The following is a 22,538-nucleotide window of genomic DNA, read 5'->3' as shown; positions in this document are numbered from 1 at the left end:
CAGAGCAGGGCGTCCGACCCGGGCTCTCTGGGCAGGAAGGCGCCATCAGGAGACCTGGCCAAGTCTGGATTTCAGGGTGGAGGCAGCCAACGCCAGGCCAACCTGCTGGTGTGGGCAGGCCAGCTGTGGCCCTGGAAGGGCCCCTCCTGAGGAAGGACCCGCTGTGGCATCCTTGGGGACAGGCATGTGGCCACAGCTTCCTCTGAGATGGCCCCGTGGGGAGAAACTTTGTTTTCTGCGAGCTTGAGAGTGCTTCAAAAGCAGATTGTGAGAATGAGCAGGACTGGGGTGGTGGGTGGGCCGGGGACCACCTCTAACAGGTCCCCCTGCCAGCTGACCGTGGGAGGAGCCTCCAGGCCAGGCCAGGGCGCCTCTGTGTGGAGCAGAGCCGGGTCCCCAGGAGCAGCAGGGCAGTGCCTCGCAGCACCTAGGGTAGAAAGCTTGTCATTGATCAAGACCACTCAGTGGAAGACCAGAGGTCACAGTGTGCCGAAGGAAGCCACGAGAGCATGCAGCTTTCAGGGTCAATGTGCCTGATGCCACTTAGAAATGTCAGAGTGGACCTCTTCCCCTTGTCCTTGGCCACCAGGAAGCTCAGCATGAAAGTGTGCGCTGACTGCCAGCCCACACCCACCCCAGGCCACTGTCCCCGATGTTTCGGGCCACTCTGTTCTGCTCATCCCCACCCACCACCGACTGGCCAGGTCCTAAAGTGGTGTTCTCACCCGCATTTTCCCTCTTGGTGAGTCATCCGTAAAGACGGAGCACAGTGAGACACCACATCCTGAACACCCCTTCCTGATCCCAGGCAACAGCCAGAGTGGGCCTGGGCCACGGTGTCCAGACAAGTGTCACCTTGAAGGACACTGGCCCTCTCCACACACATATAGAAACGGGGACAAACCAGGGTTAGCAGAAGCTGCCTTCTGACGGAGGCCAAGACGGCGGCTCCTCAGGACGGCGGTCACCCAGTGGAGCAAGGCTAGCCAGTGATGATGTCTCTGTGTTTGTCACTGACCCACAAACTCTCCTGGCCCTGACGGGGGAGGAGCAGGGCCTGTGGAGTCCTCACTGCCACTTGTCCCCTCAGCCACCACTGGACACTCTGGGGGCACGCCAAGAGAGAGACAGCAGGGCGACTTGTCCAGTCAGCTGCCGCTGGGCCTTCCCCAGAGCAAGTCTCAATAAGCCCCGTCCAGTGCACCATCTCAGGCCGGTGTCTCCTCCGTCCCTACAACTTGCCTCACTGCCCAAGCACAGCCAGGCTGTGGCCTGTTGCTCAGGTTGCTGACATCCATCTTATGACTTTAAGTCGTGTTGGTACTAGGCCAAATAAACGGCACGGACGGTGATTGTGATGTGCCGAGAGACAAAGACTCTCACAAGGAGTTCAGAAGTTAGATAAATAAAAAAAAAATCGCCCTCCGTGCCTGGGCCCAGGGTAAACGCTGACTGGGACTGTATGCCACCTCCTGCATTGACTTCATGGGACTACAACAGGCTGACGCGTTCTGTAGAGTTGCCCCCTCTTTTGAGTAGACATGACATCGGAGGCTTTTCCATACCATTTCTTGAAAAACGTGGTTTGGGATGACTGCCGCGGCCGTTAGCTGTGGCCAACGCGGACTTTCAATGGAGGTTGCTGCTGGGGATCCAGCCTAAACGTTGGCTCTGGTGAGCAGGGCTTTGGAGCCACCTGAGCACACACCCAGGTTTGCCCTCCTGGGACTGTCCCAAGGGGAGTGTCACCTTCTGTTGGAAGTTCACTTTGGAACTGTGACCAGGTGGCCAGGAGTCCTGCTCAAAACAATGACGGGACAGCTCCTGACACGTCATTAAGGTGACAAACAGCCATTACCTGGAGCCATTGCTGAGCACGGTCTGCAAGGTGGCCCCCACACTCAGCGTCTGCAGCAACTTGAAGGTTCCAGGGAGCTGATGGCACAGCCTTCGGCTCCCAGGCAAGGCTGCGCCACCTCCCGTCCTCCCCACCCTCGGCTGTCTGTGCTCTGGCGGGGAGTCGGTGGTGTGGCCCGTGCCGTGTCCCACCCCAACAGGCCCCCGAAGAACAAGTGCAGAGTGCTTTGTCCACCCTGTGTTTACAGGCAGCGTGAGTAACCCAGGGAGGGGGGACGATGCACAGAAGGGCAGCTGGCCACAGAACTGCAAGCTGCACACAGGAGGCGCCAGCCACTGGCGTGGAGCCCCACCCCATCCAGAGCCAGGCCCTCGTGCTGCTGTAGAGGGCAGTCCCACAGGGCAGGCCAGGAAAGCCAGGTGAGGGCTGTGGTCAGCACAGAGCTCTCTTGGGGCTGTCATGAGGAGAAGAGGAGAGGGCCACCCTTGGAAGCGGAAGGAGACTCCCGTGGTTGCTGCTGCCCGACACTCTAACAATCCACCCCAAACGCAGCAGCTGCACACAACCCCATTTCGTCCACTCACAGGCCTGCAGCCTGGGCAGGGCCCAGTGCCTACAGCTCACGTCTGCCCTACACAGCTCGGGTCTCACAAGCCTCCTGGTGGCCCCTCTCCCTCACCAGTGAGGTCTCTCCCAGTGTCTCCAACAGGGAGGCAGCGGGCAGCGGGGGACACCCTCCACCCTGGCTTAGGGCTCTGAGCAGGTCATGACCTTGCCACAGGGTGGGCTGAAAGGTGGGCACACGCGGAGAAGGAAGGACCCAGGGACAAAGCCTCCACAGTCAGAAGAGGCTCAAGGCACCTTTTCAGGAAGTCACCAGGGCCAGGTGCCTGGGCCTGCACCAGCGGCAGGGGTGGCTCTAGGGGAGCTTGTCTGCACCCTGAAGGGACAGCACCAGGTGCCCCAGTGCTGTAGGAAAGCAGACCTGAGCCGGGTGGGTGGCTTTTCCAAATGGTGTGTCACGTGGGCGGGCAGACCCCAGGAGGAACCCTGACGAGGCAGTGGAGCATTTTAGCAAACCTGACACAGGTTCTTCCGGTTCTCGTGTGTCCTTGCTCTCAGCCAGCCTCAAGTCGTTCTGTGAGGGTCCATTCTGCCTGGGCACTGGCCTCACGCTGCAGAATGAGACCCACAGGTCGCGGGGATGGAGGCATGGGCTCCCGCACAGTCCAGCCACGATCCAGCTGTGCAGCCGGCCTCGCGCCTCAGCCCCCCTGAAGTGGCACGTCCAGGAAGTGAGACCTCGGTGCTGCGGCGGGACATGGCTCCAGGAGAGAAAGGCTGCCTCAGCTTAAAGCCGAGCAGGACGCAGCGCACGGGCTTCTCAAGCCAGGCCTAGCCTTCCGCACAGCCAGCCTCAGACCGCCCGCACCCTCTTCCTTCCTTCCCTCCTTCCTCCCTCCCTCCCTTCCTTCCTTCTTTCCTTCCTTCTGTCCATCCTTCCCAGCTCTGGCTCTCAGGACTGCAGCACCCCTGCTTCTGCCTCCTCCCATCCCCCGCTCACCTGTCCCCGAGTCCCTCCCTCGCTCGTCCTCCCCACACAGGCCATTGTCCACCCTCCTTGCATTAGAACGTCCTCCTGCTCCTCACTGCCCCGTCTGCCTCCTGTCACCGGGCTTGACAGGCAAGCCCTTTCCCGATGATGTCCACTGCTCCATCCGCCCCACCTGCACCCACGCAGCTGCTCGAGGGACAGAAGGGACAGCTATCCTGGGCTGGTCCCAGTGACACATGTGACCACTCACCTTGCCGGTGCCTAGAGCTACCTGCTGACGCTGCTGCCCGTCCACCCACTGCCTGCCTTCCTGGACCAGGGCAGGCCACCGCCTGCACACCGCTGGGTGGAGACCCTGAAGCAGCCTCTCTGAACTGGGCCTCTCGTCCGTTGCCCATGGTGGGCACCGGGGTGCTGCCTCCCAGCAAGATCCTCCCTCCCCAGCCCCTCTGGGGTCTCCATTGCTACCATAATAACCACGCAGGGGCTTTTCTGGAGTTCAGAAGCCCAACAGGGCCGGCAGGCAGCCTTCCCTCCAGGGACTCGGGACCATCTCCTCCAGCAGCAGCCCCCCACCCAGGCCAGCCCTCCCTCCAGAGCCAGCACCCTCTGCCTCCGTCAGGAACACCTCCACTGTAAGGGCCCCAGTGATCAGACGGTCCCACCTGGATGCCCGGGATCTCGTCCGTCTTGATGTTGTGGACCAGGCTCTTGGGCAATGGCCACACAGAGTCCATTTTACCCAGAGACCCCATGTCATGTGGAAATACTTCTCCACGGGACACCTGCCTCTATACCCACCAACAGTTGCTGAGCACAGCAAGGTGCAACACAAATGGCAAAACTGTTCCTGTGTTCCTACACACGGCACTTGTGCAGTGCGCCTAACCACATGGAAGGTCAGCGTCTGTCTAGACATCAGTGACCATTCTTTACATTATATTCTGCCGTAGTCTGGCTGGGCACAAATAACCGGGAGGTCCTGAGGCACTTGTAGGTTCAAAGAGGAACTACTTTATTGCCCAAACCCAATGGGAACTCTCCAGAACTCCACGGAAACTCCGCAAGAACCAACGGGAACTCCGCGAGAACTCAAAAGTAGCCGGCACCCGAGGTAGCAGGAGCCGCCTTATTGCCGGACAGCAGAGGTTATTATGGTAGCAATGGAGACCCCAGAGGCGCTGGGGAGGGAGGATCTTGCTGGGAGGCAGCACCCAGGTGCCCACCATGAGCAACGGACGAGAGGCCCAGTTCAGAGAGGCTGCTTCAGGGTCTCCACCCAGCGGTGTGCAGGCGGTGGCCTGCCCTGGTCCAGGAAGGCAGGCAGTGGGTGGACGGGCAGCAGCGTCAGCAGGTAGCTCTAGGCACCGGCAAGGTGAGTGGTCACATGTGTCACTGGGACCAGCCAGGACAGCTGTCCCTTCTGTCCCTCGAGCAGCTGCGTGGGTGCAGGTGGGGCGGATGGAGCAGTGGACATCATCGGGAAAGGGCTTGCCTGTCAAGCCCGGTGACAGGAGGCAGACGGGGCAGTGAGGAGCAGGAGGACGTTCTAATGCAAGGAGGGTGGACAATGGCCTGTGTGGGGAGGACGAGCGAGGGAGGGACTCGGGGACAGGTGAGCGGGGGATGGGAGGAGGCAGAAGCAGGGGTGCTGCAGTCCTGAGAGCCAGAGCTGGGAAGGATGGACAGAAGGAAGGAAAGAAGGAAGGAAGGGAGGGAGGGAGGAAGGGAGGGAGGAAGGAAGAGGGTGCGGGCGGTCTGAGGCTGGCTGTGCGGAAGGCCAGGCCTGGCTTGAGAAGCCCGTGCGCTGCGTCCTGCTCAGCTTTAAGCTGAGGCAGCCTTTCTCTCCTGGAGCCATGTCCCGCCGCAGCACCGAGGTCTCACTTCCTGGACGTGCCACTTCAGGGGGGCTGAGGCGCGAGGCCGGCTGCACAGCTGGATCGTGGCTGGACTGTGCGGGAGCCCATGCCTCCATCCCCGCGACCTGTGGGTCTCATTCTGCAGCGTGAGGCCAGTGCCCAGGCAGAATGGACCCTCGGGTACTGTCCGCTGCGTGAGCCTCCTGTCCATTCTGTGGGCTTTGCTGCCGCAGCCACGTGGCTCACCTCCAGCTGACCCCGGCAGACACCCCCGAGGCTGAGCGGGGCTGCGGTCTGGACTGTGTGGAAGGCTCCTGTGTGGGAGGGTCCAGAGGTGGGTTTGGGAAGCGATGACCCTGAGGCTCCAACCTCATCAGATGGCTTCGTAATTTAAGGGAACAGTTTGAGAGGGGATGGGAACCAGGACAGGGGCCTCTTGGGGGGATTAGGTCACGGGGGTGTGCCCTGCACAGGTGTATCGGATCCCCATCCTGCCTCTCTGCTTCTCTGCCTCCAGCTGCGGGGAGCTGCGCAGCCTCCTTCACCACACCCTTCCTGCTCCACGACCTTCTGCCTCACCTCAGGCCTAGAGTGATAGAACCAGCCAACTGTGGGCTGAAGCCACGAGCCAAGACATTTTCTCCTCAAAGTTGCTTTTCTCAGGTATTTTGTCGTAGTGGTGATGAGCTGATTAACACATACTCTAGTCCCCTGCCTTCTAATTCCACATCTGATCTTTCTGGGTGGTTGCTCCCAGCCCAAGTCACCTGTGAGCACAGCTATCCAAGGGGCCACCAAGGACACTCTATCACTGGGAAAGTTCCAGGGGCTTAGAAGTCACCTACCAGGAACCAGGACAAAGACCAGACCTCTCCATGGGGCTAAAGCCAAGTTCTCTTTTACACAAAGGACAAAGCACAAGCATCTATTGTCCCACGGGATGAGTCCCGTCTCTGAGCATGCTGCTAGGAACAGAATGGGCAGGAATCCCCATCTGGGATTGCACCCACTGCCTGTGCCTGTGAAACTCACATGACATGTCGGTGACACCCTGAGAGGTGGGACCTTCCAGATGTGCTCAGGCACATGAGCAGCTCCTCGTGAGGGGCTCAGTGCCAGGCCTCAGAGGCGCGTCAGCTACGGGGACGAAGAGCCGTCAGGAGTGTGACTGTCTCCCTCGGGCCCCGTCACCACCCAGCAAGCAGGCCCCTGCCTGACGTGGGGAGTCCCAGCTCCAGAGCTTCCCGAAATGCATCTCCCTGTGGACCATCGCACCTGCCTACTGTCCCAGCTGCAGAAAGTGAGCAGTCAGCACCCGAGTGTGAGCTGTGGGAACACAAAGGACTTATTTTTACCTTTTCCTTTTCTAGATTTTTCAGATGTCCTTTGGTGGAATTTTTAGGAGGAGGTAACACCTAAGAAGCCGCAGAGCCCCATAAACTGAGTGTGTGCTGCTCAATTTTGACTGATTGGTGCTCTTTCCCAGAGAAGGTAAGGGCAACGTGTCCTTCTTCAAAGAGGAGGAGAAATAAGGACAGGAATGTGTCCCCAGAGAAGGACAGCCCAGCACAGTGACGCTGTGCATGCAGCTTGCTCCACAGGGCACACGGAACGCCACAGTGTGACCCGAGACACCAACAGAACCGCGCATCTCATTAGCCTCGCGGGTCCTGATGCACCACAACGATGCCGTTCTGGACGCACCAGGCTCACAGACGTACTGCTGCACTGTTCCCGATTTCCTTCCCTCATGTGGCTGCTGCTACCTCTCTGCCCAGGGCTGGTCTGCAACTGCGGGCCCGGGGAGGCCCCTCTCTGGGCACAGCCCTCGTGTCCCCTTGCCTGAGTCCAACCCTTCCAGACAGGGTCCTGAGCAGCGTCTGGTCAGCTCCTACCAGGAAGCCCGAGCGCAGGCCCTGTGGGAGCAGCCCCGGGACCTCACTGCCAGCAGCGTCCTGCCTGCCTGGCTGCCTTTGGGTGAGGCCTGGGGACCTGAGGAGCCTGGCAGTCAGTGCCCCTGAGCGGCCATCTCTGTGCCAAGTCAGGAGAGAGGGGCGGCCTAAGTCCCCCACAGCCCCCACTGCCCACCACACACAGCACAACGCACAGCACCCACACAGGCGCCCCATCCACAGGGCCTCCCTGCACCCAGAGGACGCACCCTGGTTTACCAAGGAGGAAGCCAGCTTGCTGCTTGGCAGAGATGCTGCCAGGGCAGACTGGGCTGAGCAAGGAGGGCCCCACGCCCTGGGGACCAGGCTCGTGTGACTTGGGGACCCTTTAAGGGACAGGAAACACCATGGCCAGGGTCACTCCCAGCTCCTTAGCCCACTGGACAAGAGCTCATTAGCAAGTGCCCAGGCAAGAGCCAAGGCTGAGCTCACCTGCGCCCATCCTGTGCTCAGGGGCGCTGACTGCCTGGGAGGCTCTGCTGGAAAAGCAGGTGTCCACGCAGCCCACAGGCGGCCACCTAAATGTAGCACCCTTCCTTCCACGCTGCGCCGGTCCACACCTGTCACAGCGAGGTCACGTTAGGATCCCAACCTCCTCGAGCCTCTGTCGTCCTCCCGGCTCGTGAGCTCAGAGCACGGGGGCACTTTACCCCCTCCCGTCCATCCCTGGGCTCGGCCGCCGCTCCTTCTCCTCACCACTGGAACACAGACCGTTTGGATGTGTAAAGCCTCAGAAATAATCTAACCCTCATTACAACAGGAAATCCACTTTTAAATCATGGACACACTCCAGATCAAAAGACACTGATTCCCTCCCCATCAGGGGGCACCTGTGCTCCCGAGTGTTTCCTGGCCACTCATCGTTTGCCACTCTCTCTGGCCTGCGCCACGTTGCTCTACAGACCAGGGTCCGGCAGGGGCCACCGTGCAGTCCAGCCATGGCCCTTCTCAGAGTGCAGGTGTTCACATTGGAAAGGGCACATTGAGGATTTGGAGGTGACCTGCAGGGTCTCCATCACATACTACAGCCAAACTGACCTCGTTCTCCCTCGACGCACCCAAGACAGACAAGAGCACAGGCTACTGTCCTCCACCAGTGTCACCTCCGTCACCCTCCCCAGCCTGAAGCCTTCATAGGCTCAAATGCTCCAGGCAAAGCCTCAGGGGAAAGGTCACGCCCCAGGGTGCTTCCAGCCTTCCAGAGGAACCAGGGGTCCCATCCTAGTGGAGAACCAGCGTGGCCTCAGGGCCTCTGCCATCGGCCAACAGCCCAGAACTGAGTGTGCACATGGCCCATAAACTGCACATCTGAGAAGTCAAGCTTTGAACCAGGTCGATGCCCAGGAGACAAGCAGCCAACCCACCTGCCTCCTAAAGTCTCACTGTCCCACACCCAGACTCTCAGGCACAGTGTCCTGGCTGGAGACGGCCACCATCATGAGCCCAAGGAAGCTCCAGCTCACACCTGCCACTCCCAGAAGCCCCAGAGTCAGTCCACACCGCTGCTGTCCTCTCTGGCCCTGACTGCCCAGTTCCCACAGGAAGGGTCAGTTCCCTTGTTCATGATTCTGCACGGCAGACTTCCAGTCTCAGGACTTTACATGATGCCTGCCTCTGCTGTCCTGGAGTGCGGCCTACCCAGTGCGTCTGAGGACCACTGCTCTTGGTAAGTAAGTAGGTGTCCACCACACCCTCACAGGTACTAGTTTGCACTTACCTGCTTCATTCGTAAACTTCCCAAAGCCAGGTCTTCATAAAGGATTCACTGGAAAACTGCACTTACTCTCAATTACTTGGGAATAATTTTGGAAACTGGGCAATGGGCACCAGGGGTCCAGAGGCAACATGTGGGGAGGGGGAGGTCAGCCTGCACAGGGTCAGGACAGCGTTCCCCGTCTAAGGAAGAATGGAATAGTGGTGTTCTAAGCACCCAGCAGAGATTGATATCTCAACGCAGATTTAGTGGCAGCAGAGTCAAGGGAGGGACAGAGGTGACATGGAAGGAAATAAGGAGAGCTGGGGGAAAGGGTACACACAATCTTCTGTCCTTGGGAGTGAAGACAGAGCCTGAGTTAAGGAGCACATGGGAGAGAAAGGCCCAGGGCCAAAGGGTCTCTGCACAGGAGGCCTCCAGTCTTTGATATAAGAGTCTTTGAGATTTTCTATTTTTATCGGCCTCATCAATATGAAAAGATACTTGAATATAATTGGTACAATAGTCGTAAGTGTGGAAAGCTTTTCTTTTTCTCAAAATTGGATTGTACTGAAAAGAAAACACCAAGAAAGGGTGCAAGATGGTTAAGAACCTGGAGCTAGTGGTGGAGCCAGTAGTGTCCTGAAGATTTCATGGTTGATCCAAAACAAAACAAGAAAGGCTCATTGGGCAGGGAGAAAACAGCACTGCTCCAGGAGGCAGAGGACCCGCGAGACCCGCCGTGCACGTCTGCCTAACCTGGTGAAATTGTAGGTCCTCAGAGGCCCAGCTGCCCATTCCAGAGGCCACAGAAGAAGGGAGAACCAGGAAGGGGACACCTGAGCGCTGGGGTCTGCTAGGCCCAGAAGCACAGCCATCACTGTAGTCCACTGGCGAGAGTGAGGACTCACACAGACCCAGCTGGAACCTGGGCTTGAGTCTGTCACACTAGGTCCACTAAGATCCCAGAACCATCCTCTGGCAGAATGCTCACAGTGAGTCCCCAGCTCATGGTGTCAAAGTGCCTAGAGGAGGAAAGGCCCATCCCAACTTCAGGGCAGTAAACCAAAATTAGTGCCATAGCCCAGGCAGGGGCCCCAGCCCAGTGCCTCCACCAGAGGCTGGAAAACGCACGGCAGTTATGCTCCCATTAACTCACCTCTTGGAAAGTACACGCCAAATGGGCCACGGAGAACGACACTGGGTTGTTAGTACAGGTACAGTCAGGTTCTGGTGCCAGAGAGCTACTTACTAGGACAGGGCTTTTTTTTTTTTTTTTTTTTTTTTTTTTGAGACAGGGTCTGGATAAGCTGCTGGGGCTCGCTAAGTTGCTGAGGCTGGCCTGAACTCTCAGTCCTCCAGACACGGCCTCTTCCTAGAGAAGCTTCCATTAGCATGTATCCATTGTCCACATGAAGGGGTTCCATGAGACAGTACCTATTGGCATACAGTGTGCACAGGTTAATTTAATCCCATGCCCAGTGTCACTATGGTGTCTCTACTGAGCAAATGAGCTGGTAGTCACCAGTGACAGAGCTTAAAAACACACGAGAACAGACTGCAAAGCAAATGTTTCTAAACTCACGCAGCCAAGGATGTCAACAGCATTTCCCCCACACGAAAACCCTCCTGTGATCTTCCAGGAAGAGAGTGGCAGACTGTGCGGACTGACTAACAGAACCGTGGGACTTGCCAGGCAAAAGCCACTTCCCGACTTCCGGCCAACTAATTTACGGACTCTGGTCACACCTGCAGAACGCCGTCCCAGGGACATGGGGTCCGTGCTGCACAGTGGGAGGTGTGGCCGTGGAGGAAGAAGAAGCAGTGTCCTCAGGGAGGCAGGCAGGTGCTGAGGAGGAGGAAAGCAGACCAGCCAGAGGGGCAGGAGGAGGCGCAGACTTGAGTCGGGCCCACAGCGGGTGGGGGGGGGGGGCACGTGGGCACACCTGGGAAAGAGCCACTGCGGGCAGGGCCGGCGCAAGGCCTGAGGCCCGGACACCCCTGCAAAGTCCAGGGGACAGCCAGGAGGCCACAGCGAGGCAGGGGAGAAGGAGGGGACAAGGTCCGTCCAGGAGGGGCAGCAGGGCAGGGCCGTGGGGCGCTGGACCAGGTGGACGGGAAGTCAGCGAGCGTGGAGGGCTTCGGGGAGAGCTGCAGCCTCCTGAGTCCAGTCAACACTTCAGGGAATGTCTCTCCAGTGACGCTCACTGAAGTCCACCCAGAATACGCACCAGAATGTTCTGCATTTAATTATTAGAATAAAAATCAATATTACTTAGAATAGGAGTCACACCACACAAAGCATGCTGTACAATAACACGGGGTTAAATCAGAAGTCAATCTCCAGCACACATCTGGAGAATCATCAAATAAAACAGCACACCTCTACACAATCCCAGGCCTGGCAGAACTTGGAAGGGTTAACTAGCAAGTATTTGGACTGAGAGGAAGTAAACAATGTGTCCCCCCGAAGAACAGCATTGCTCACAGGGGATTTCATGGCACCAATTCTCATGATAGGAAAGAAGAAAGGTTTCAAATGACCCACTTTAGTTTTCACCTTAGGAAATACAAAGGAAGGGGCTGTGGCCGTGGCCGTGGCTCAGCGGGAGCACACTTGCCTGGCATGTGTGAGGCACTGGTCAATTCTCAGCACCACATATAAATCAATAAAAGGTCTATCAACAACTAAAAAGATAAAAATAAAAGAAATAAGAAAGAAAAACAAAATAAATCTCCACTAAAAACAAAAGCAAAGTTAAAGATCAGAAGGAAATTCATGAAATTGGAAAAACAGAAAAAAAGTGACCAAAAGCTGATTCTTTGAGAAAATTAATTAAATTAATAAATATCCATCCAGGCTGATTAAGAAAAGGTCTGAGTAACCCTGGGCGGGCAGGAGACGGGCATCACCATCTGCGCTGCACATGGAGAAGCCGAGGGAAGTGGCTGAGCAGTCGTGCGCCAATGGATCTGCAGCCAAGGCAGGTTCCTCGCAAGACAAAGTTCCCCCGTGCCCTGAAGGTGGTCCACCTGGGCAGTGCACACCTGACTCACAACTCCACCTGCGGTTCAAAGTCTTCCTGTGAGCAAAGCCACAGCTCAGATGGCCTCAGGGCGAGTTCCGACAGACACTGAAGGAAGAAACTACAATTCTGTGTGTGCGACTTCAGGGACCTGACCAGGACCTGACCTGCCTTTTGACTCTGTGAGGCCAGCATCACAAGACAGAGACGTCCTTGGAAAGGGAAATTCCCGTCCAATGCCCTTCACCAACATGGCTGCAAGAGGTTCACGTACAGCTATGGCAGAATTCCACAGAGTGGGTGATTTATGATGAGAAGGAATGGATTTCTCACGGTTCCAGGGGGTCCAGGAGCCAGCATCTGGTGAGGGTCTTCTGGTTGGGTCCCCTAGGGGGAAGGAGTGCCGTGTGCTCCGTGGTGGACAGCAGAAAGACCGGCACACTCCCCCTCCTGAGCCAGCTCCACAATAGCACTAATTCTTTAGGCAGAGTCCTCGGGCCTGACACCTCCCACTGAGCCCCACCTCCCTTCACCATGGCCTTAGGGACCAAGTTTCCAACACCCAGGTTTCTAGGGGACACGCCAACCATATCAGGTTCCAACAGTGTGTAAAAAGCATGATGCGGTGAGACCGATGGACTGAGCCCCAGGAAAGGAGGGCTGGTGAACACTTGGAAATCAGCGTCATTCACCCTGAAGCTTCCATCTCCACTGACACAGAGATAGGATCCAACACTATTTCTGATATTGGACACCTGGTAAACTAGAACAGGAAGGAGCATCCTCAGCCTGGAAAAGAGCATCTAACCCATAGCTCACAGTGTACTTCACGGCCCAAAAGTGATCTCCCACTGAGAAGAAGGCCAAAGGTCCACTCTTGCCACTCCACCCCACACTGACCTGGAGGCCCCTGCAGTGCCGAGGCATGAAGAGGAAGTAAGGACTCCCCACTCAGAAGGCGCAGCCTCTGTGTGCACAGGCGCGTGCTGACCCTGGCAGAGCTGCACAGCAGGGCGCAGAGCTGACATCTGCAATCCCAGCTGCCCGGGAGACTGAGGCAGATCCGGGGTGTGCGGCCAGGCTGGGCAACACAGCGAGGCCTTTCTCAAAAAATAAAAAGAAAATCTAGTAGAATCTACTCATGCACACAACACAGTAGCTGCTAGAATGAGTAAGTGAAGTTAGCAAGTTTGCAAATTCAAGAGCATTAAATGATATCAGTTGCATTTCTATTAGCAATAAAAATGAGAAACTTGAAAAATAACACAATTTACAATAGTATCAAAGATATAAGCCACTTATGGTTAAATAGGCATTGAAGATAAGTACACCAAAGGCCATAAAACATTGCTGCCACAAATTAAAGAGAACCTTGATGAACAGAGGCCCACGCTGGGTCACAGTTCAGAAGACTTGGCATGGTTGGACGTCAGCTCTCTCCAAATCGATGAACACTGCGATTGATTCAGTGCAAACTCAATCAAGAGATCTCAGCAGGACTGTCGTCAGCATTGACAAGCTGATTCTAAACTTCATGGGAGAACACAAAAACCTCGAGGAACCAAGCACTTTGAAAAACAGCCACAAAGACATGACCTGACTTCAAGATTATCAAAAAGCCACTGTGTGTAAGACTGTGTCAAGATAATAAGTACAGAAACAAGAGGCAGAAGAGTGTGCAGAAACAGACCAGCTCTGTGTGTTGCCCAGGTTTCAACACAGGGGCAAAGCAACTGCGTGAACCAGGGCTAAGCTCTCCACGGAACCCCTGGACACCTGCAGGAAAGGCCTGGTCCACCCACCCATGGTAAAGGTGGGCACAGACCCAAGCACCAAACTATAAAGTATCTAGGAGCATCCTTGTGACTTTGGATTAGAAAAGAAAGATAGCAAGAGAGATAAGTGTGATCCATAAAATTGAAAATTGATGTATTAGATTTCATCCAAATTATGAACTTCTCTTTGTAAGATATCGCTCAAAGAAAAACTGCATACTCACTGGGAGAAAATATTTGCCAATCACATCTCTGAAAAAAAAATGACAGAGTCATTCTCAAAACTCAATAAGAAAACAACTCAATAAAACAGTGGACAAAAGATTCCAATAGACACTTCACTAACAAAGATAAACAAACTTTGTACAAACAATAGACCCAACACTGTTGGTAGTTAGGGAACTGCAAGTTAATCCGCATGAGATGACTGGGGTGTGGCGCACACCTGGCTGACGCTGAACCCATCTGTGGTGCCAGGGCTGGGCCAGGATGTGGAGCACCTAACTCTCGGACACTACTGATGGGAACAGAGAATGAGAAACAGGTTGTCAGTTTCTTAAAAAGTTAAATATGCACCTACCATATGGCCCAGCTAACCCATTCCTGGGAATTTACCCAGAAGAAATGAGACCATATGTCCACACACAAAGGTGACCACAGATGGCCAGAGCAGCCTTGTTCTGAGAGCCCAAAGCTGGAAACAACCCCTGGCAGTCGCCTGGTGAATGAATGAGCAAACTCTGGGTGTACTCACCTACGGAAACCCACAGTCCAGAGGAGCAGCCATGGATAAACACGTCAAGGGTGGGTTTCCAAAGCCTCACACAGGAACAGCCGGGTGCTGACAGCCACAGGCGCGATCCACACGGCACCTTTAGTAACACAAACCAGCAGCTGGACCACTGGTTTGCAGCTGTCCACCTGGGAAAGGCTTTTTCCAAAGCCTCAGTAGAGCAAGAGGAACCCAGCAGGCAGCAGGCAGCAGGCAGCCGCCCACAGGCCTGCACTACTCCTGGGCCCAGCCTCACCCGGCATGCCCACTGCTCTGTGCCATCTTTCACTCTTAGAGAGGATGGGATGCTAATTCACCTCCTTTGAAGCCAGCCATCTTCCATAATGCTGTCCAGAGGGTCTCTGGATTATCTTCAAACTCCCCGCCTACCACTTGGTCCACGGCACTTAATAGCACAGTGAGTGGGAAAGGCCCTGGGGAGTGGGCAGCTCCCTCTACCTCTGCACACCTTGCACAGAAGGGGGTGCACAATGTGGAATCCTGGGGTCCTGACGGGTCAGTGAGTACCAGGCCAGTGGGTAGGCCATGCTGCCATGCCCTAGGCAGCAGAAGCTGTTGCTCCCCGTGTGACTCCTGGAAGCCCCCTGACAGGTGGGTGCCCGCCTCCCTGCCTGCCTGAACTCTGCAGGCCATTCACACCTGCCACCTTCCCTGAGGTCTGTCCTTGGGAGGGGAGCCCCTGGCCCAGGGGGCCTATGAAGTCAAGTCCTCCTTGCCCAGATGGCCCACAGCCCATGGCTCACGGCACAGGAGTCCAGACGGCTCCCTTTCCGGAAGCGGGCAGCAGTTCCACTGCAGCCTGGGCCCGGGTGGGGCTGCCGCTCTGTGAGGCAGCTAGCCCTGGAGAGCGCTCCCTCCACGCTCCCACACCCAGGCTCCTTTTCCCTCCTGAGCCCAAGGTAGCAGTGGCTCTGCCTAAGGATAGAAATGCCCCCTTAGACCTGGAAGTCATGGCTGGTTCCTCCCTCTGCGTCTGCTAAGTCCCTCGGAATAGGGTGTGGACACAAACAGGCCTGCCTCACAAACGACTCACACAATAGCCACAAAGGAAAGCGGAAGCCAACGGTCAGCTCCAAGGTCCATCAACTTAAATAGTCGAATACTCTCTAACTGTATCTTCTTGTGCTCCCTGCTCCGTGAGGTGTCCCTGGGTTTGTCCCTGTGGAACTACATGGACCCTCCATACCTTCCCCAGCATCGTACTCACCCCAGGGAGGCGGTGAGAGAGACTTCAGGCCCCTCACAGCGCCCAGGGGACTTCAATGTGAAGCTACAGCTCTACAGAATTCATCTGAATCCTACTGCTTCAAAGATGGCACCTGAAGGATACAGCTTTCTAGACCACTGTATCCATCAGAATTCTCCAGAAAAACAGAGCTAAGAAGCATTTTTTTAAAAATCAGTGCTGGGGATTGACCCAGGACCTTGCATATTCTAGGAAAGTACTTCCTGCCCAATGGGGCATATTATATATAGAGAGACAATATTGTACCTGCCTATAATCCCTGCAATGGAGAGGCAGAGACAGGAGGATCATGAATTTGAGGCCATCTTCCATAATGCTGTCCAGAAGGGTCTCCACCCTTCTGGATGGGGGAGACCCCATCACAAAAAAAGTGGAGAGAGCCATTCCTTGTAACAAGTCTCTTTGTGTTTAGGAAATCACACACAAAGAAGAGACTGCTCATAAGAACTGGCTCAGGAGCCATGGAGGGACAGTCCCAGGATCTGCCATGACAAGAGCGGGGCCAAGGAGAGTCGGTGATGTAAACTCCAGTTCATGTCCAGAGGCCAGCAACCCAGGGAGCCTGGCCAAGTTCTAGTCCTGGCCAAGTGCAGAGGCAGGAGGCAACCTCTGTCCCAGCTGTGTTGGTCAGCTTCTAGTCACTGTGACCAGAATACCCAGAAGAGCCACTGAGAGGAAGAAGGTCTCAGGCCTTCAGAAGTTCAGTCCACGGCTGGCCACTCCATTGCTCTGGGGCCAAGGTGAGGCAGAACGTCATGGAGGAGGAGGGTGCTCCACTCACAGGGGCCAGGAAGCAGAGAGAGAAGAGGAAGGGGCCGCAGGCAAGATGTCCCCACACACACACCTGGGACCCATCTCTTCAGCTACATCCCACCTGCCTGCAGTTATACCCAGTCCGTCCATTCACACCCTGAGGTCACTACCCTCATGATCCAATCATTCTATCTTGGAATAGTCCTTCGTTCACAGGAGCTTTGTGGAACCTTAACAGGCATATCCAGACCAAGTGAGGCAAAGAGAGGAAGTCCTTATCAGCTGTTGGCTGTAGTCAGACGTTGGGCTGATTGGGCAAGACCCACCCACCTCAGGCAGGGCATCTGCTCTGCTCAATTTGTCTATCTAAATGTTCATCTCTTCTGGAAAGCCCTCACAGGCACACCAGAATACTATTGACCAAATGGACACACGACAATGACCATCACTCTCTGCTCCTTTGCAATATCCAGGCCCCAAGGACATTGAGAGGCACAAGTCACTGAGAGTCCCCGATGTCAGTGCCCAGGGTCCTCCTCCAGGGTCCAGCTGGGACCATATGGTCCTCAGGAGCCTCTGGCCAGTGTCTGAGTGCGGCAGGGTCCTGGGGCAGCCCTGTTTCACCCATGTGGGACCCCTACCACGTACAATCTCTACTCCAGAGCCCCCTGGGCTCAGCCTGGCGTAACCCTGCCCAGCCAGCTTCCTCCCGTTTCTGCTCACACAGGGGTCAGCTCCTATCAGAGAGGGGCCTGACCCTCAAAACCCTGCTTTCCTCCTCCTCGGCCCAGACGTGTGCTCCAGAGACCCCCAGCACTGCAGCCCAGTGCCGTTTCCTGGGGAGCCATCCCTGGTTCCCTGCTCGCCGTGACAAATAGGAGTGGGATCAGCACATCAAACCCCTCCCTCGGCTCCGAGTCAAGTGCCACCCCCAGGTGGAGAGGGGGGTCTCTCCCCCAGCACCAGGACCTCCAGGACCACGAGCAGCCTCGGGAGCTCCAGGGTTGGAGTCCTGAACTCCTCCTTACTCCTGGTGGGAGCCACACCCAGTCCTCCCAAGGAAACACACAGGGCTCTTCCCAGAGGACCCCAGGTCTGGCTCTGGGGCTGCAGGACTTGCCACATGGGTGGCTGAAAGTTTTCCGTGTCACCTGATGGTGAGGGTGCAGTGCTGCCGCTGCTGCCCGCCATCCCTGGCAGGTCCCCAGGTCCACCAGCCTCCAATGGACGAGATTCTGAGCTGCGTTCACGTAGCCTCCCTCCTCTGCAGCACCTTCCAGGACCCCAGAGAGCCTGCTGGCTGCAGAGCCTCCCTGGGCAGCAGCACACGAGGAGGAATCTGCTCAGGCCACCACGTCTGCAGACCACAGCTGGGCTGGGCCTGAAAGACGGGCACTGACCTGCTTCTGCACGTGGCCACTGCAGGGTCCCTGGCAGGTCAGTTCTTGGGCCCTCCTCTGCCCAGCTCCACCATAACCTTCCTGTCCTTCTTCCTGTCCCACACCCTCAACACATCCAACCCCCAAAAGTCCTAGAGGAGGGGCCAGTGGGCTTTCTGGGAACCTAAAATGGGAAGCCCTTCCCTACACTCACCACCACCAGAACAGGGATTTCCCCAACGGTGGACACCATTCCTTGGTCCCCCCACAGGAAGTCAACGCTTGCAGACCAGGTCGGAGCCTGGTGGGAGTCACAGCCGGGAGGGAGGGACTTCCCGGGATTCTGTGTGCTGGTCTGGTGCATGGATGAGTCGCACTCTTTACTGCACATCTTATTGAAGCCACCACCACTCTGGAGATGCACGCTCCCAGGGGACAAGCCGCTCCTGTTCACGAGCTGCCCAGGAGGCTCCTTCTTGCCCCTGGAGGGACGTCAGGCTGCAGCAGACGCTGGCCCTGCCCAATCCCCCCAGGCCTCAGCCCCTCACAGTGCGGGACGCCGACGGTGAGGCTGCGTGGTAGCCTGGGAAAGGGAGCCTCGGCCACCCCGTTGGCCTCCACATTCGTGATGAGCAGTGAATTCAGGGGTGAGCCGTCCGTGTCCTCCACCCCTCCTGAGATGAGCCACAGCAGGCCTAAGGCCACCACAGTAAGACACAACTTCAAAAAATACCTTTATTCTTTCCCACGGGGATGCCTCCACACACACCCCAGGAGAGGTCACCTGCTGCGCGTCCCAAGCACCACTTTCTGCCACTTTCCTTCCTCTCTGTGCACGTCAGTCAACTGCTTCGGCTTCTTCAGCTTCTGAGACTGTCATTGTCCCTGGATGGAAAAAAGAAACAGTTCTGTGCCTCAGAATGGCCAGGGGTGTAGAGCGCATCTCCTCAGCAGCCACTGGGCAGTCCTTTACTCAAATGCCCGCCAGCAGGTGGCCTGCGCTGCCCACTGGGCAGAAGCCTCTGCCTCTGGCAGTGGAAGGGTCTGCATCCCTGGGCGAGGTGGGCATGTGTCCTGCAGAGCAGCCACAGGCCCAGCGTGGTGCTGGACGGGACAGGCGGGAGGTCTCAGTCAAGCCGCGTGGGGCAACTGGGGGAGAAGACTGCACACCTCAATCCACAGGAGGCCATGATTTGGGACACCCCTTCTCTAAAGTGCCAGGCTGCCAACCTATGAAAACGGACACGCAGCCACACGGGCCTCCTGAGAGTCGGCAACAGGCACGTGGCTGCCTCCCGGAAACCTGGGCCCGTGGTGGCCACAGTCCGCACCAACAGCGGCCACATGGCTCTGCAGTGCCCCTGGGCACTCTGGACCCTGCAGGTATGCCGGGTCCTGCCCAGCGCCTCACTCTGCCACTGCCACCTGCAGTGCTGGTGGCCAGAGCGAGGGGCACAGAGGAGGACAGTGCCCGCTGTAGAGGCCACTCCAGCCCGGGTGGCCGACGCAGCGCTGCCCCACTCATAACCGTGGGGCGCTGAGGCATCCCCAGAGCGGCCTGGGAGGCGGGCTGGGGTGCGGGGTGCCGGCTGCAGGGTGCGGGGTGCCCCCTGGGCGCCTACCTTCCCCCTCCTGGGGCTCGGTCTCCCCGCTCTTCCGGGAGGTCTCGCTTTTTGAGGCCTTCGTGGCTGTGTCATCGTCACCGCCAGCCGTGCCCTCCTCGGAGCTCCTCATTCTCCTGACCTCTTGGACAATTCTGATGGGAAGAGTTTGGTCACAGCCAGAGAAGGGAGGGATGGAAGCGGCCCCTCCTCACACGGCGCCCCGGTGGAGCACGGGGGACCGAGGTGAGGCCTAGCCTCGGCCACGTGTTTTGGCTCTAATGTGTGCTCCAAACAGAAGGCTTGCGCGCGGCCTCCAGACTCCCAAAGGCAACCCGGAGGAGGAGGCGGACGTAGGCAGCGCGGCACCGTCAGGTCCTCTGCGCCAGAGGCTCGCAGCTCCGCTGGCCTGGGAGAGCTCTGCTGCCTCTGCTGCCTCTGCTGGACCAGGCAGCCAGCCTCCCAGAGCTGGTGCGGGCGTCCCAGAGGGCTGTGGCAGCAGGGGCGGGGCCCCGGGAGAGTGCTCAATGCCAGCTCTGCCCGCCCACAGAGCACAGCAGCCCCTGCACTCCCTCCACAGAGATGGGAGGAGGGACTCACACACGTCCCACAGACAGGGGGCACGCCATGGGACAGACACTTGGTCCAGGGGTTCAGTGCAGGCACCAGCCCTGGAGACAACAGGGGGCCAGACTATCCCCACTGACCCCCTGGTGCAAACCACAGGACCTCCCTGGTGGAGGGTCAGGGTCCCAGAGGGGGACAGTCCTGGCTGCAGAGGCTGGGAGGGCACACACGGGAGGTGGAGTAGCTGGAGTCCCAGGTGCCCTCTAGGTGCTGGGTGTCACCTGTGTCAACAGGAGCTCTAGAGGACACCAGGGGAGTGGGTGGGAGAGGGAGCCAGCCCGAGAGGCACCCCAGACATCCTGTCCATCCCCATGAAAGACACACAAGACTCACTTGTAAATAACAACAGCGATGAAGGCGATGAAGGCGACAGCAATGATCACAATCAAGGCAGAGAATACCTGCACATACGCTGTAAAACAAGCGCAGGTGAGCGTGCGGCCTGGGGCCGCCGTGGCCACCACAGGGAGTGTGGGCAGAGCATCGGGCCCAGCTGGTGAACAGCCAGGCCCAAGTGCGTTAAGAAACAGTCCTTGATACAGCATCGGGACCCAGTGGGCTCACAAGGGGCCCGGCAGAGCCTCCCAGCAAGGGTCAAAGGCAGGAAAGGTGGCCCCCGCCCAGAGCGGCCCAGGCCTCGGGACTGTGCTCCCCTGCTGCTCCCATCAGCCCTCTGCCCCGGGGGTCAGGCCTGAGGCAGACTGAAGGCTTTGCCCGCTGGGTGCCTGCAGCCCTGACACCCACAGGAGCCTCCTGCAGTCATGTCCTACAAGCAGGTGGGACCCCCGTGCTTCAAACCTGCTACCTTCTCTTCACCAGGGTGAAGTGAGGGCTCCGGGAAGGTGACTGCAGATGAAGTTCCTGGCATGGCGGCGGCGTGTGCACAGCGATCTCCATTGCTATTATTCTCGTTACCATTCATTCTCTAATTGCTTTTTCCCTCTCTCAAGGGAAAGAAATTGGCTCACTCACAAATGCCTAACTCAAGTGACAGATTTGCTCCAACCCCTCACCAGTTACTCTGAGTTGTTTCTGAGTGTCCCTGACAGGAGTGAACAAGGCCAACAGCTGTGACTTCCCTGGAAGGTGCAGGAGTTTCCAAGGCTGCCCTGAGAAAGTCCAGCTCGCAAGTCTTAAAACACAGGAGCGGACTGTGGCCCTGCCCAGGAGCCTCCCCCCTGAGGCGTAGGCCTGGCAGGCCGCCTTCTCTCCAGGGCCCAGGGACGCCTGTCCTTGCTTCTTCAGGGCTCTGTGAGGTTGCCGGTCGTCTTTGGCATTCCTAGTTTGTAGCTGCACCACACCTGTCTCTTCCTAGGACGCCAGTCATGTTGGACTAGAGGCCTGCTCCAGGGTGACGTCATCTCAACTAATCACATCCACAAAGATCCTCTTTCCAAATAAGTTCACAGTCACAGGTCCCAGGAATTTGGACCTCAACGTGGGCTTTGTGTGGACACGCTCGGTCCACAGAAGGTGAGCCACAGTGGCAGAAAGCTGCCTCCCGGCAGGTGACCTGGATTCCAGCAGCTCCACCACCCTCAACAGCTTCACAGAATGGATGAGGCCCCGGGAGCCTCTGGGTGGAGGCTGAAGTCAGAAAGCTGAAGGGGGTGAAGACCCACCTGCTAGGGATGGCAGCCCTTGATCCCCCCATGTGGGCGTGACCTCAGGAAGCAATGGGTAGGAATACAGCAGGTGCTCAATGACTGAGAGGTCATCAGGGAGAGGGTGAGGAGAGAATGAGACTCAGAGTCATGTGTTGTTGGCTAACAGGATCCAACGCTGGGCAGTGGACAGTTAGGAGGCTGCCTGTGCAGACTCAGCCCTCTCAGTCGGTTTATCCCTTTAAATAAAGGCCTTTCTCGGGAATTGGCCTGTGGATCTCCAGCTACTCAATCAGCTTGGCCTCCAGTGTGCTCATCTCCCAGTCTTCACACCCCAGAGAAATGTCCTCCCATGACCAAGGCCGTCCTCTGACTCTAGGAGACACTGTGGAGTGGAGCTTCGGAAGCTGGCCAGGAAGATCCTGCAGCGTCCGCCCCGCTTCCTTAAAGCCTGGAGAAAGACAGTGGCCAGGCCATGAGCACTCGAGTGGCCTTCATGACCAGGAAAAGGGGATCGCTGTGACACTCTGACACCCGGACCACCACCAGCAGAGCCAGTCTTCCTGGAAATCACCTCCAGCCCCCATCAAGCAGCAAGGCACGCAGCCTGGGGGCATCCTGAGGCAGTCTCCCTACCAACCAAGTGCCAGTTCACCAGACACCAGGTGCTGTGATGGATCTCTCAGAAGTAATAGCCACTGAAGAATAATCGTTCTCTTGAAGGAATTTCTCGGGAACTTTCCCCAAATACAGTTAAACAAGAGTTTTGAAATCATCTCAGCAAGTCCAACACCTGCCGTCAAGGTCCTGAAGTCAA

General features: G+C 57.2%; 1 non-coding gene across 1 annotated transcript; it reads right to left on the bottom strand.

Annotated features, from left to right (window-relative positions):
- Positions 1-18,610: 18,610 nt before the first annotated feature.
- LOC120888533 (uncharacterized) lies at positions 18,611-20,146 on the bottom strand. Its single transcript, XR_013440091.1, has 2 exons — positions 19,512-20,146; positions 18,611-18,774 (listed from the first exon to the last, which is right to left on the bottom strand). It is a non-coding gene; the product is annotated as an uncharacterized LOC120888533 (transcript).
- Between the last annotated feature and the right edge of the window lie 2,392 nt (positions 20,147-22,538).

Source organism: Ictidomys tridecemlineatus, chromosome 6 (assembly GCF_052094955.1).
Source record: "Ictidomys tridecemlineatus isolate mIctTri1 chromosome 6, mIctTri1.hap1, whole genome shotgun sequence".
NCBI classification, from domain to species: Eukaryota; Metazoa; Chordata; class Mammalia; order Rodentia; family Sciuridae; genus Ictidomys; species Ictidomys tridecemlineatus.
The sequence above is the reverse complement of the archived record's forward strand: the minus strand, read 5'-3'. Positions and strand labels throughout refer to the sequence as shown.